General features: G+C 41.3%; 2 protein-coding genes across 2 annotated transcripts in view; both read right to left on the reverse strand.

The window, feature by feature from the left end:
• Positions 1–14,523, reverse strand: part of LOC146510880 (rho guanine nucleotide exchange factor 4-like) — a 59,524-nt gene that overhangs the window by 43,474 nt on the left and 1,527 nt on the right.
• The window catches only part of LOC146510881 (metalloreductase STEAP2-like), a 116,646-nt gene that overhangs the window by 40,430 nt on the left and 61,693 nt on the right, over positions 1–14,523 (reverse strand).

The raw sequence follows: 14,523 nt of genomic DNA on the forward strand, positions 1-14,523 counted from the left end.
CACATTACTGATGGACCTGTGACATTTTTATTAAACAAAAAACTGCAATTTGCTGCAGTGTAGAATCATATTGATGGGACCCAGACACAGTTTACTGATTCATTACAGAGCCTATGAGCCCTTCATTGGGTGGGTGTGGCTCAGGAGGTAGAGAAGGTGGTCGATTCCTACTTCCTTCCAGCCTTACCGTTCAGGTAAGGCTGGAAGGAAGTGTTTCTACACTGCAGAGAGGCTACAGTTGTGATCTACTATGGTCCACCATCGGTAGCTGTTGTGGAGATTTGGCTAGTTTAGCATTTTGCTAGAACATCCTCTTCTAGTTTGGTGAAGTCTCTATCTTCACCCACTTATCCTGGAGGTAAAAGGTGACTGTTCAGAGTACCCGACCTTCTTGGAGTCCCTGGGTGGGGTGCTTGAGGGTGCTCCACCTGGGGACTCTGTCGTCCTACTGGGAGACTTCAACGCTCACCTGAGCAACGACCGTGAGACTTGGAGGGGCGTGACTCGGAGGAACAGCTTCCCAGATCTGAACCCGAGCGATGTTCTGTTACTGGACTTCTGGGCAAACCACAGTTTGTCCATAACGAACACCATGTTCGAACATGAGGGTGTCCATCAGGACACAGGGTGATTTTGTAATTGTATCATCAGATCTGCGACCATATGCTCTGGACATACGATTGAAGAGAGCTGTCAGCTGATCACCACCTGGTGATGAGTTGGATCAGGTGGCGGGGGAGGATACTGTACAGACCTGGTGCACCTAAACGTACAGTGAGGCTACACTGAGAATGCCTGACAGTTCAATGCACACCTCCAGCAGAGCTTCAACAGCATTCAGACTAGGAACATGTTCAGCAGCGCCTTGTCAAAGACTCTGCACTGAGCTGCGGCTGCAAGGTGGTTGGTGCCTGTCGTGGTGGTAGCCCCCAAACCAAATGGACACCAGAGGTGAAGGGAGCCACCAGGAGTCCTATCAGGCCTGGGTAGCCTGTAGGACTTCAGAGGCAGCTGATATGTACCGACTGTATGACTGTGTACAGTCGGTATCGGACTGTAGTCGGACTGTATGAATTGAGAATAGTAGACCCAAATGCAGACACAAAAGAACGTGGAACAACAACCTAAACTGGGAGAACTAAAAAACAACATGAACCCTGACATGAACCTAAACAAACCTGGACATGAAACCTGGAAACATGGCAAGAAACAACAGATGACCTGACAAGGAACGTATGAAAACAACCACACAGGAGGTGATCAGGGGAGGCAGAAACACATGGGAAACAGCTGACACAAATGAAGACAGTTCAGGGGACCGACCCGGAGGTCAGCAGCACAAGAGTCCATAACTAAAGAGGTCTGGAGCTTGGCCGCGTGGAAAGAGTCGGCGATTACACTGTTCTGGTGGCCACCCATGACAGATAGGTTCCTCAGCTGACAGCCTGGAAGTGGCCAGCGACGGTGTGCTGGACATGGACCAGCAGGATGTGGACCAGCAGGATGTGGACGAGCAGGCCGCGCTGGACGTGGATGTGGACGAGCAGGCCGCACTGGACGTGGACAACAACAACCCTCAGGCGGCTTGGCAGGCGGTCGATGGTGGTGTAAACGTGCACAGAAATCCTCTGGTGGCTTGGCGTGTCAGGCGCGCTGGACATGACCATACGAGGCAGGACCAGACACGGGCGCTGGAGCTGGACCAGATGGCGCCATGGCAGCAGTAGGCAAGTATGTGGTAGTGCAGCAGGCGACGGCGTGGAAGCCACAGGTGGTGGAGCAGGAGGTGGTGAAGCTGCAGGCGATGCAGCAGGATGCTGGATGGGCTCGGCCGACCCTCCAGAATAGGAATGGGTGCAGGCACCTGCAGGACACTCCCACCCGAGGAGTAGATATAGGTGCGGAGGTCAGCTGTGTCTTGGTGGGCCTCACCTCGGGGACTGGCATAGGTGGCAGAGCAGACCGGAAACCAGCCACTCCCATGCGAGGAGTAGGTACAGGTGTTTGAGGAGGCTGGGTCACAGCTGGTCTGACCTTGGGCACCAGCAAATGCTGGGAAACCGCTGTCTCCACCCGAGGAGCTGGAACGGGTGCAGGGATCGGCCTCAGCCAGCCAGGAACCCAGAGCAGATATTGAATGTCTTGTGGGGGATAGGGGACCCTCCTGCCAGAGATGCTTGGAAAGTCAGGCTTACTGACTCATTGGCTCATTTCTCTCAAATCAAATTTGAATTTTACCGTTTTAACCTTCATAAAAGTGAAAAAGTAAAAATGAATTCATTGAATACATCTTTTTAAAGCTTGGGTATTTTTATCACTCTGTAAAAGTCCTGCTTGATCACATGAATATAAACATTTGTCTTTTGTACCAAGGGGAACAGTAAACAGACAGCAGTCATCAGCTGATGTCAGTGGACGATGACACATTAGTTCAGGAGTATGACCAGGAGCATCCTTCTCACTTTTGTAAGTTTATTGGGGTGGTGCACCAAAACCACCACAGAGCAGATGTCAGTGTAGAGTTGCACAGAAACACAAGTGCAAAACACTTGAACTATAGCATTTACCACCACACGGTGTATTAAAAAGAAAGGAGATTTTTGGCCAAAACAACAAAATCTTTGCTCATCACCTGATTTAGTTCCTTTTCCCAAGATTAATTTAAAGTTGAACAGTTGGAAACAATGGAGGAAAACACATAGAGCGTATCTATTTACAATTGGGCAGAACTAAAAACTAAAATAGCAGCTGTGCAGACATACAGAGCTATCCACAGAGGGAAATGGGCAAATTAAAATCAGTTATTTTTTAATGAGCAGAGCCACAGAACACCCTGTAAAACCTGGACATGAACTATTACATGATTAAAAGTGTAAAATGAAAAGCGAGCAACTGAATATGGCATGTGATAAAAAACACTACAGTACACAAAAACTAGTGTCTTTGTGTACTTAGAAAATAGAGTTTAACAAAGTTTTACTAACTCAACACACCAGTTCAAAGTAACTTTTTTTAATTGACATTTAGGAATCACTGTACAATATCATCAACTTCAGCAATTTGTTACTACATGTATTTTTCCTTTTTCCTGTTTTTAAACAAAATATCCATACAAAAGGAATGAAAGAAGAAAAAAACAAAATAAAAATACAAAAAAAGGCATGTAGTGAGTTTTTGTTTCCATTAATATAACTAATATATCCTCTAGTCTTCTAATAGTTAACACAGTCAAAATCAAAATCTGGCCTGCATGTTTTTATGTAGTCCATCCATTTCTTTCATCATAGTTCACATCTGCTGTCATTTTCTCGATCATGTAAATGTCCATCGTGATGTCCATGTTCATAGTTGGGCTCTCAGAAGAAAGTGATTTTTTTGTGATGGTTTTCTTTGCCTGCTGCCAGTAAAATATTAAACAGATATTTATCATTCTTTGTCCATCCGTCTGGCATAAGTCCAAAAAACAGAAAAATAACATAACAGAAAAATAACATATTAAATAACAGACAATTTAAGTTTATATCGCTATACTATAGCTATAACTACATCAATGGTGATTAGCCATAGCAGATACTTTTGGAGACACTGATTCATTTAATCAGCAACAAAATCTCCAGATCTCATGGAGAAAAGTAAGACTCGGTTAAAATAGCTACTGAATATATGCTGTTTACATCATCTATGTCACATTCTACTGTAATGAGTAATAATAAGAGAATAGGTAACAAATGAATAAAACTAAGAACACTGATGCATTTATCTGTTCGTGTCCACTGTCCCCTCATCCTTCTCTAAGATAACTTCAGAATAAGTAGTGCACAAAAACACCTCAGGCTAAATGGCTGTTTTAATGGTGACCTATTTCCCAGAAAGCACCATGCCTCCCATTTTTGTGATGGATGCTTTCAGACATCCTTTCCCCTTCCCCTCGCTTGCTCATGGATGAGAACCGTTGCCAGTGTGTGCTTGGATGCTACAGTGTGCCACACTGTAACCACCTGGCATTATTTTAACTCACAGGAACACAAAAGAGGAGAATGAGTGCAAAGATTGGACAAAGACTTGTTTACACACAACCTCTTTTCTGGCATTTTCTGAGATTTTATTTTCATTGGGGTAGCAAAGCACAGGGTAGGTACAAGAAGAAAACAGGTCAAAGTGGTTTAGGGTTAGGCATCAGATATAGAAGAAACGTAAGGTTTAGGTCAGGGCTTTGTGTCTGTGGTAGTGATGTGCCGGTCACGAACGAAGCGGCTCTTAGAGCCGGATCTTTGACGTGAACGACTTCACTCACACGCGAGCCTTGTGCTTTACGCTGGGCAGAGGGGGGAGGGGCGGTAGCTACACTCAGTAGCACAGGAACAGAGCGGGAGGGAGAGAGAGAGAGAGTCAGGGACAACAACGTCACATTAGAAAGGTATAGTAATCATACACAACTATTTTCAGTTGCAGATGATAAAGGATTCAGAAAGTTTATTCATGCAGGTCCATATGACAGAGAATATGCATCTTCTTTTTGTTTTTATATTTCAATTTATATTTAATTGTGTTGTGGTTTGCAATGTTTTGTGTTGTTTCACTTTAAATTTGTTTAAAAGGAAAAAGCTGAAAATTTAAATAGTTAAAAGTTGAAATGTGAATAGTTGGTTTTAGTATTATATGATTTATTTATTACATTTTATGTGGAGTGAATAAATAAAAGTATATTTACGGTGGCGCCTAGAGACAAAGCACGTACAAACTTCAAATTACGTACAAAAGACAACAGAAGTGCTCCAGGATGCTAGGGGGCAGTGTTGAGCTTTTGTTACCTAGTGGCTAAACAAGCCAGGAAGTACCAACGACCGGATTTGGTGTGTGGTAGTAACAGGTAAATGAACATCTTTTTTGAATCGACCCTCGACACAAGTGAAAAAAATCTCAAAGCTGCAGTACACATGCTAACTTGAGATTTAAGGAGTCACAAAGAAAAGAAAACTGGGAGCACAGAGCTCTGTCCTAGCAACTATAGTACAAACACTTACTATGAGCTAAATCATCCTTTGGTCTGTGGATAGCATTACTTTGGCGTCCACGGAAGCTCTGAGTCATTTTTGACTATGCTGACCATTTAATGCCAATAAATCTCTAGATGTTGCTGCTTTAATTTGCACATGTTAATCATGTTGACTGATGTTGAATAACTGGTCTTCGCTTTACTTCTTAAATACAAAAGCTTTGCTTTTTATTTCCTTACTGACAGTTTATCCTAAAAGTTGATCCATGAAAAGCATCCAGTTGATCTGAAACACCACGGCAAGAGTATGAATGAAGTATGAAGAAAATAGGAGGAGCAATTATATTCTCATATTCTCCCGCTACTTTCCAGGGAGAAATATCAAAATTCCTCTATTCACATACAAAACCTTCAACTGTGAGGTTTCGCCAAAGGACGTTATCCCTGGAGACAACTTTAGATATTTCGCCATTAAAGACTAAACTGCTGTAACTCAAAGATACTTTTTTACTTTTACTTTTTTTTAACCTTATGTCTAAGTTTTGTTTTGCCATGTTTATTATATTTTATTGCTGTTATTGTTCTCGTGTTATTGTAAGGTGACCCTGAGGGTCTGAAAGGTGCCTATAAATAAAATGTATTATTATATTATTATACATTGTCTATGTCAACCATATTCTAAATCCAACAGGAAGTCAGTCATTTTGAATTTAATGTGTAATTTTAGCAGCATTTTTCACTAATTTCAGGCACAAACACCTCCTAAGGATTTAATTAGATCAACGTGATCTTCAGTGAGTACAATTTAAAGACCTTGGTGACATTAAATTTCGAAGCTTTTGAGTTTTCATCGAAAGGACGTAGTCATGGCAGCCCACCAAACTTAGATGGATAGATGCGTCCAGCATAAATCTGGAGACATCTATGTGCCAATATGAGGTAGGGCCAAATACTGGCAATAGGAATTCACAGTAGGGTATAATCAACATCCAATCTACAGGGTGGGCCATTTATATGGATACACCATAATAACATGGGAATGGTTGGTGATATTAAAGTCCTGTTTGTGGCACATTAGTATATGTGAGGGGGCAAACTCCTCAAGATGGGTGGTGACCACGGTGGCCATTTAGAAGTCGGCCATCTTGGATACAACTTTGTTTTTTCAATAGGAAGAGGGTCATGTGACACATCAAACTTATTGGTAATGTCACAAGAAAAACAATGGTGTGCTTGGTTTCAACGTAACTCTATTCTTTCATGAGTTATTTACAAGTTTCTGACCACTTATAAAATGTGATCAATGTGCTGCCCATTGTGTTGGGTTGTCAATGCAACCCTCTTCTCCCACTCTTCACACACTGATAGCAACACCCACGAGAAATGCCAGCACAGGCATCCAGTATCCGTAGTTTCAGGTGCTGCACATCTCGTATCTTCACACCATAGACAATTGCCTTCAGATGACCCCAAAGATAAAAGTCTAAGGGGGTCATATCGGGAGACCTTGGGGGCCCAGTGGCCTTGAGGTTTCCATTGATGAAGAATGGACCCACTATCGTTGTACCCCATATACCACACCAAACCATCACTTTTGTTGTTCCAGCAGTCTTGGAGGGATCCATCCAATGTGGGTTAGTGTCAGACCAATAGCGGTGGTTTTGTTTGTTAACTTCACCGTTCACATAAAGGTTTGCCTCATCACTGAACAAAATCTTCTGCGTGAACTGGGGGTCCTGTTCCAATTTTTGTTTTGCCCATTCTGCAAATTCTGTGCCGATCTGGGTCATCCTCGCTGAGATGCTGCAGTAGCTGGAGTTTGTAAGGGCGCCATTTGTGAGTAGCTAATATCCACCGAAGGGATGTTTGACTAATGCCACTCTCCAGTGACATGCGGCGAGTGCTACGCTGTGGGCTCTTGCTAAATGAAGCTAGGACAGCCACTGATGTTTCTTCATTAGTGACAGTTTTCTTGACTCCACATTTTGGCAAATCCAACACTGAACCAGTTTCACGAAACTTGGCAAGCAGTTTGCTGACTGTAGCATGGGAGATGGGTGGTCTCGTTGCATTGAAATCTGCTGCAATGACCCGGTTACTGCGTTCACCAGATATCAACACAATTTCGATCCACTCCTCTCGTGTTAACCTCTTCGACATGTCAATGGCTGTGAACAAAGAGCTTGTAAATAACTCATGAAAGAATAAAGTCACGTTGAAACCAAGCACACCATTGTTTTTCTTGTGAAATTACCAATAAGTTTGATGTGTCACATGACCCTCTTCCTATTGAAAAAACCAAAGTTGTATCCAAGATGTCCGACTTCTAAATGGCCACCATGGTCACCACCCATCTTGATGAGTTTGCCCCCTCACATATACTAATGTGCCACAAACAGGACTTTAATATCACCAACCATTCCCATGTTATTACGGTGTATCCATAGAAATGGCCCACCCTGTACATGAAGCATAGCTGAGGGAGGATCCAGAGTCACCTAATCCAACTATATGCTTTATCACAAAGAAAAGTTTTAAGCCTAATTTAAAAGTGGAGAGGATGTCTGTCTCCATAATCCAAACTGGAAGGGTTTCCAGAATCAACTCTATTCTGGATTTAACAGGGAGCCAAGGAGGAGGAGCCAATTTCTCCTGAAATATGCTCTCTCTTTCTAATGTCTTCCTGCAGCAATTTGCGACAGCAATCAACTGAAGGCTCTGTGGGATTTTTCATTTTAGAGATATTACTTAAGTAGCAGAAAGTCTAATATGTTTGTTTAACATGTGCACTGAAGGACATATCCTGGTCAAAACGGACTCTTATCTGGCTTCATGGACAAATAGAGCTGGGTGTCATCTGCATAGCAGTGAAATGTATGCTATGTCTTCTAATGATGCTGCCTAGGGGAAGCATGTATAATGTAAACAGAATTGGTCCTAGCACTGAACCCTGTGGAGCTCCATAATTAACCTCAGTGTGTAAAGAGGACTCTCCATTTGCATGCACAAATTGGAGTCTATTAGATAGATATGATACAAACCACTGCAGCACAGTACCTGTAATACCTACAGCATGTTCTAATCGCTCTAATAGGATATTATGGTCGACAGTATCGAACGCTGCACTGAGGTCTAGCAGGACAAGCACAGAGATGAGTCCACTGTCAGAGGCCATAAGAAGATCATTTGTAACCTTCACTAAAGCTGTTTCTGTGCTGTGATGAGCTCTGAAACCTGACTGAAACTCTTCAAATAAACCATTCCTCTGCAGATGATCTGTTAGCTGTTTGACAACTACTCTTTCAAGGATTTTTGATATGAAAGGAAGGTTGGAGATTGGCCTATAATTAGCTAAGACTGCTGGGTCTAGAGATGGCTTTTTGAGTAAAGGTTTAACTACAGCCACCTTGAAGACCTGTGGTACATAGCCGATTATTAGAGATAGGTTGATCATATTTAAGATTGAAGAATTAATTAATGGCAGGACTTCTTTGAGCAGTTTTGTAGGAATGGGGTCTAAAAGACACGTTGATGGTTTGGAGGAAGTAATTATTGAAGTTAACTCAGAAAGATCAATTGGAGAAAAAGAGTCTAACTTAACATCAATGGTACTAAGAGTAGCTGTAGATAATATTACATCTGTGGGATGATTATTGGTGATTTTTTCTCTAATGATAAACATTTTATTTGTGAAGGAGTTCATGAAGTCATTACTAGTTAACGTTAAAGGGATGGTTGGCTCAAAAGAGCTCTGACTGTTTGTCAGCCTGGCTACAGTGCTGAAGAGAAACCTGGGGTTGTTCTTATTTTCTTCAATCAGTGAGAATATTAGGACATTGTCTGGCTTCACAGAGAGCTTTTTTTTATTATAAAGCAGAAAACTATTTCTCCAGGCTAAATGATGATCTTCTAAATTAGTAAGACTCAATTTCCACTCCAGAACACTACTCTGTGGGAGTAACGTACTTCAGTCATTTTGATCCAGGTGGAAGGTTAGGAAAATAAAACATTCATGCCAGTCGAAATAATGACCCATCTGGACACTTCAATACAGTTATCAGTCCCACACTGGACCGGTCACACTCGCCTGGTAGCTTAAGACTTTGGTGTTCCACAGATATCATAAATCAATATATGAATCATTCTGGTCTCAATGACAGCTGGAGGAAAAACAACCCTTCATCCAGAGACTTATTTTTCCATCAATCCCTCTCACGCGTTGCTTTCTCTGCCTCAGCAACTCCCTTACAACAATCCACTCAATCATACTTAGGGAATGAGATTTTTCAAAAGACTTTCAATATTATTAATATATTTAAAACCTTTTATAGCCAGCTATACTCTTCTGACCACAACCCAAAGTAGAAAACCTTCAATGAAAACATAGATTGACCCAGACTTTCCAAAAAGCAAGCAGACATGTTAGATGAACCTATTACTATAGATGAACTCCACAAAGCACTTAGTGAATGCCAAATATGAAATCACAATGGATCACAATTTTATAAACACTTCTGCCAAATCATGTTGTCATGATCCCACAAAGTAATGACACAAATAATACCAAGCGATATTATGACTCTCCAACTAAAAACTAACCAACATATCGCTCTCTACCACCATAGAACCAAGTCCGTCAGAGCTTATATTATATGTTTACTTGCTGTGGAGCCATTTTTGGGAGCATTTCAAGTTGCTATACATCAATACAACAACATAGCCCAAATTTTAATAATATATCTGCATTAAGTGCATAGTAATGACATAAATTGCAAAAAAGTGCAATAAACTACAAAAAATTGAAAATCGTTTTTGTTTTTTTAACATATATTTCTAATTAGAGAATTTAAGAGGCTTATCCCTCAAAACTGTAGATACAAAAAAGTTGCACAAAATAGTTTCCCACCACAGGAAATTTATTTTGAGTGTTTTCATAGTTTTATTTTTGAAATACACCAATTTTTATACACTGCAGGAAAACAAAAATAAATATTATAATGCAAATTTGCAAAAAAGCAGCATGTGCATCAAAATAAACTATTTCCAGCAGTGCAATATGAGTCCTAAGCATCCCAGAAACGACACAGAAAGTCAGAAAGTCAAACGTAACTTTTAAAAACACCAGTATAGGCTCATGAGGCCCTGATGGTAAAAACTACATTTCCACGAAAATGATGTCACTTCGGTTTCGGGCAGGTAATGGCGGACATGCGATAGTTCGCACTGACGTCTATTCCAACCTAGGAAGTGTTACAAACAGCTGATCGGATCGGCAAAGCGTGTTTCTGGAATATTATGTTTTTGTTGCTGCAAGTGCTTTTTATGCAGTGTTTGCAAAGCTATATGTGGAAGGAAACTGTGGCCGAGGACAAGCTGATGGCATAAGATGTAAGTACAACTCCTCCGGTTTCATATGCAAAATAAATTATTGCGCTAGCTCACGTGGTTGCAGAGCTACCGGGATTTAAAAATAGTTAAACAGCAAAAATAGCAAAACAGAGCGTGCCGCTCCGACCGGCTTTAAAGGGTTAATAAACACAGACATTAAAATAATCACTAAAGCTCTAGCTACTAAAAAGAAAACGTTACCCAAACATGAATACATCCAGATCAAACCAGTTTCATGAAAACCTGAAATGACAGATTAATCATAACTTACCTCTAAACACCATACCATAATAATCATACTAGCATTAGATGCAAAAGAGGAGTTTGATACAGTTAACTGGACACTTCAACCTACACAGACTGGCTTTTGGACGCTCAGATAAAACACTGTGCACTTCACCCAGGTAAATATAGCACAAAACCAACTCCCCTTGTATTATTGTTGGCTCTTACAATACAACGCGCCTTGAGGCGACCGTTGTTGTGATTTGGTGCTGTATGAAAAACTGACCTCAACCATTTTTCAGCTTTAGTCTCTCTTTCCTACATTTCTGCACTAAAACAAACCACATTACAATTAGTGTAACTCTGACGGCCTGGTGGAATGCAAACAAGATGTCCAATCTATAATAAATCCAGGATTACCATAACAAATAATCCACTACTTCCCTCCAGATTAACTGAAGAGACCATGAAAATCACTCACCCCTCCACACTACAATTTTCCAATATTGATGTATCTACCATGTGTTACATATCATCATACAAATGGGGACCTGGAGTACTCTTCCAGCGCTGACCTCTGGACAGAAATGTGCAGTAACATTGTGACCAAAAATGCACACCTACTATTTACACTTTATGAAACAATCCACAGGACCCACGTCAAAGGAAATGTTTCAAATGGCTTTGGGTAGCCACTCGTTCACAGTGCACTTCAGGGAGCTCAGGCAACGACTTTCACACCACATGGGTGTGTCACCCAGTCCTATAGTTACATGCTGTGACTGAGAGATTATCCAGAATCCCTGCATCACTGTGCTTCACTGTAGGCTGAAACCATGCACATGTCCACATGTTTTGAATACTACAATATGTTTTAGTTAAACAAATAAATACCTCGGCCCCAACCTGGAATTCCTTTTTAATGTATTGATTAGTGTTAACTTATTTTAATTCATTTTTTTATCCTTTCTCCCTTTTTTCTTCTTTTTTTTCCCTCTTGCTGATTTCTCAGCATCTGTGTCAGATGACACACCTCAACTTCCTGTTAAAAGGGAGTTTTTCCTTCCCACTGTCGCCAAAGTGCTGTTCATAGGGGGTCATATGATTGTTGGGTTTTGCTCTGTATCTATTATTGTAGGGTCGACCTTACAGTATAAAGCAGCTTGAGGCGACCGTTGTTGTGGTTTGGCGCTATATAAATAAAACTGAATTGAAAATTGAATTGAATTAAATGTTAGTTAGTAATAGTGATGGTGATGGTGTTATTACTGTGGTTATTATCCTCGTAGCCAACAAACATGACATACAAACATATACATGTTTTGGCTTTGTTCTTTGTGTTTTCGTCTTTTCCAGTTGCCTTCTTTCTTGTTTCTGTCTATGCAAACCTTTTCCTGTTTAATGTTCATACAACGTACAATAAGAAGAAAGACATGGACAGACAATAATTAGTGTAAATAACAGAGTTCAGGTGCATCCCCATCTGTCAGATGGTCATACAGGCAAACACAAGCATGTGCACACTCATATTCACACATACAAACACTTTGTTTCTCCTCCACAGGAACAGCTCCTGTGTTGGCAGCTCTCACAGATAATTGCAACATTGTGTCAACATTGAACTTTTCTCATAGCTTTGCTGTATGATGCTTTTACGGGGCCTTGCTCACACTCGCTGTGGCAACATCATGGCAGGTCAGTGCGGCTCTCATATTTGATGACAGTGAGGATGGATTAGATGAGGAAGTTTTAGAAGCTGAAGTTGACACGGAATATAATCTGACCCCACCAAGAAAGGATTGATGAGGAGGAATCCAGTGATGAAGAGGTTGATCTCACATTCAAGTGAAAGAATGGGAACTCTTCCCCACCCGAGAATGAAGGTAGGCTTTCAACTGACACTGTCATCAGGATTGATGACATCACATCCTGCTTTGAACTGTTCTGGACTCAGTCATCAGTCAAAGCCATACTGGTAAACTTGACCAAGTTGAAGGGGAAACAGCTGATTTGATGATTGGGAGGAGGTAAGTAAGAAAGACATCAACGCATGCACGAGTGGTGAGTACAGATCCAGAAATGACTCTACCAGCAGTTTATGGGATGCAGAGTCCACTCGGACAAATTTTTCAGGCCATCGTGTCACTCCAGAAAATGTTCATGTTGTTATGGGTGATTTGCTTTGACAGATACAAGACCAGGTCGTGGTCAACAAGACAAAAATGGCTGTGATGAGTTCAGTTGGTTCGGTCTGGTTGCTTTAGGGGACCCTGCCCTTTCAAACAGTCAAGCAAGCAGTGTAAATGTGGCATAAAGGTTTTGCAACATGTGATGCCAGGACATGTTACGCTTGGAACATGTAGGTTTATACTGGGAAACCCACTGATAGTGTTGGTGAAAGAACCAAGAGAGGTTTGTGGTTCTGGAGACTGACTGGAGGTCTCAATGGACAGTTCCTTCCTCTCCTATGCTCTTAGTCACAAGCTGTGTCAGAAGGCAGTATGGTCTGGGGATAATTTACTCTTTACACAGTAGGTGTAAAAGTAACGCAGGTGTTACTTTATGTGACTGCGACTGTGACTTCATGCAACCTTTCAGCCACAGTGGTCTCTGATGATCAGTTTACTGTTTCAACTGATCAACTGATCCTTCTTAGAGTGAAAATAATCCAAGCTCAGTTTAATGAGACCTGCAGAAACTGTAAAGTTCACAAGAACATAAGTTGATACAAAGATCTAACACAAGTAGTGATAATGTATCAATTATTATAGTTTTTATGGTGAGTCTTAATGGTTGTTTTTGAAATTGTTTAACACCAAATGAACACAGCGTTCAATAGCTTATCCCACATAACCTCTCCTATTTTATTTGTTTATGTCTCATGCTTTTATGATTCTGTAAACTTCTTGCTTTTATTCTACTGTGTACAGCGACCTTGAGTGTTCTGAAAGGTGCTTTCAAATAAAATGTATTATTATTATTATTATTATGTGAGGGTTAAAGGTGCCTCCTGTGCAGAAGCAGAGTTTCTCTTTCTTGTAATCTTTGAGTACAATTCCAACACGTCCCACTAGTTTTTTAACGTCTTTGAAATTTTTTCTTCTCTGTGTAGCTCTTGAATTTCTTCATGATACTTTAAGAGAAAAAATTCTGTTGACAACCAACAAGTCCAAAAGCAACAATAAATACTAAATTACCCCGGAGTCGTTCTTATCTCCTTTCTGCTCTACCTGAGCACTTGCCTCATTCACACAAGCACTTTCTTTCTATGCTTTTTTCTTCTAACAGTCACCCACATTCATACTCCAGTGGACGCATCAGAGAGCAACTCAGGTTGAGTATCTTACCCATACAGACTGCCAGGGATCAAACCACCAACCTTCTGATTAGTAGATGACCTGCTCCATTGCACAAGCCAGAGCCAAGCTTAAAACACCTGGTGGTGTTTCCCAGGTGGTCCATCATTCAAGTTCTCAGCAGGCCCAACCCAGCTTAGCCAATGAGATAGGGCGAGCTCACAAACAGCCAGAACATCACTGGCTGTTTCTTATAATGAAGACATGTCCCATAATGTCACTGTGTTTACAGATTTAGGTCAGCTCAACATGAGCAACAGCTGGGCCACACACACATACACACATGCACAAGCACACAGCTGGAAAAACAAAGCCATAGTCACAACAACTGGGAGTCACAACAACTAACGCGATGCCATTTTGAAGAGGGAGAGCCCGGCTACATGCCACAGCATAAGCAGCTCATGTTTAGCATTTAACAACAGTACAAAGTACGTGAGCACACGCTGCTGACAGGAACACGAGTGCATGCAAAGACAAGTGCGTCAGACTTTTGGGCTAAACGTTTAATAACACTGTCAATATTTTTCATCATGTTTAGGCTATTAAACATGTCTT

Source organism: Neolamprologus multifasciatus, chromosome 9 (assembly GCF_963576455.1).
Source record: "Neolamprologus multifasciatus chromosome 9, fNeoMul1.2, whole genome shotgun sequence".
NCBI lineage: Eukaryota > Metazoa > Chordata > Actinopteri > Cichliformes > Cichlidae > Neolamprologus > Neolamprologus multifasciatus.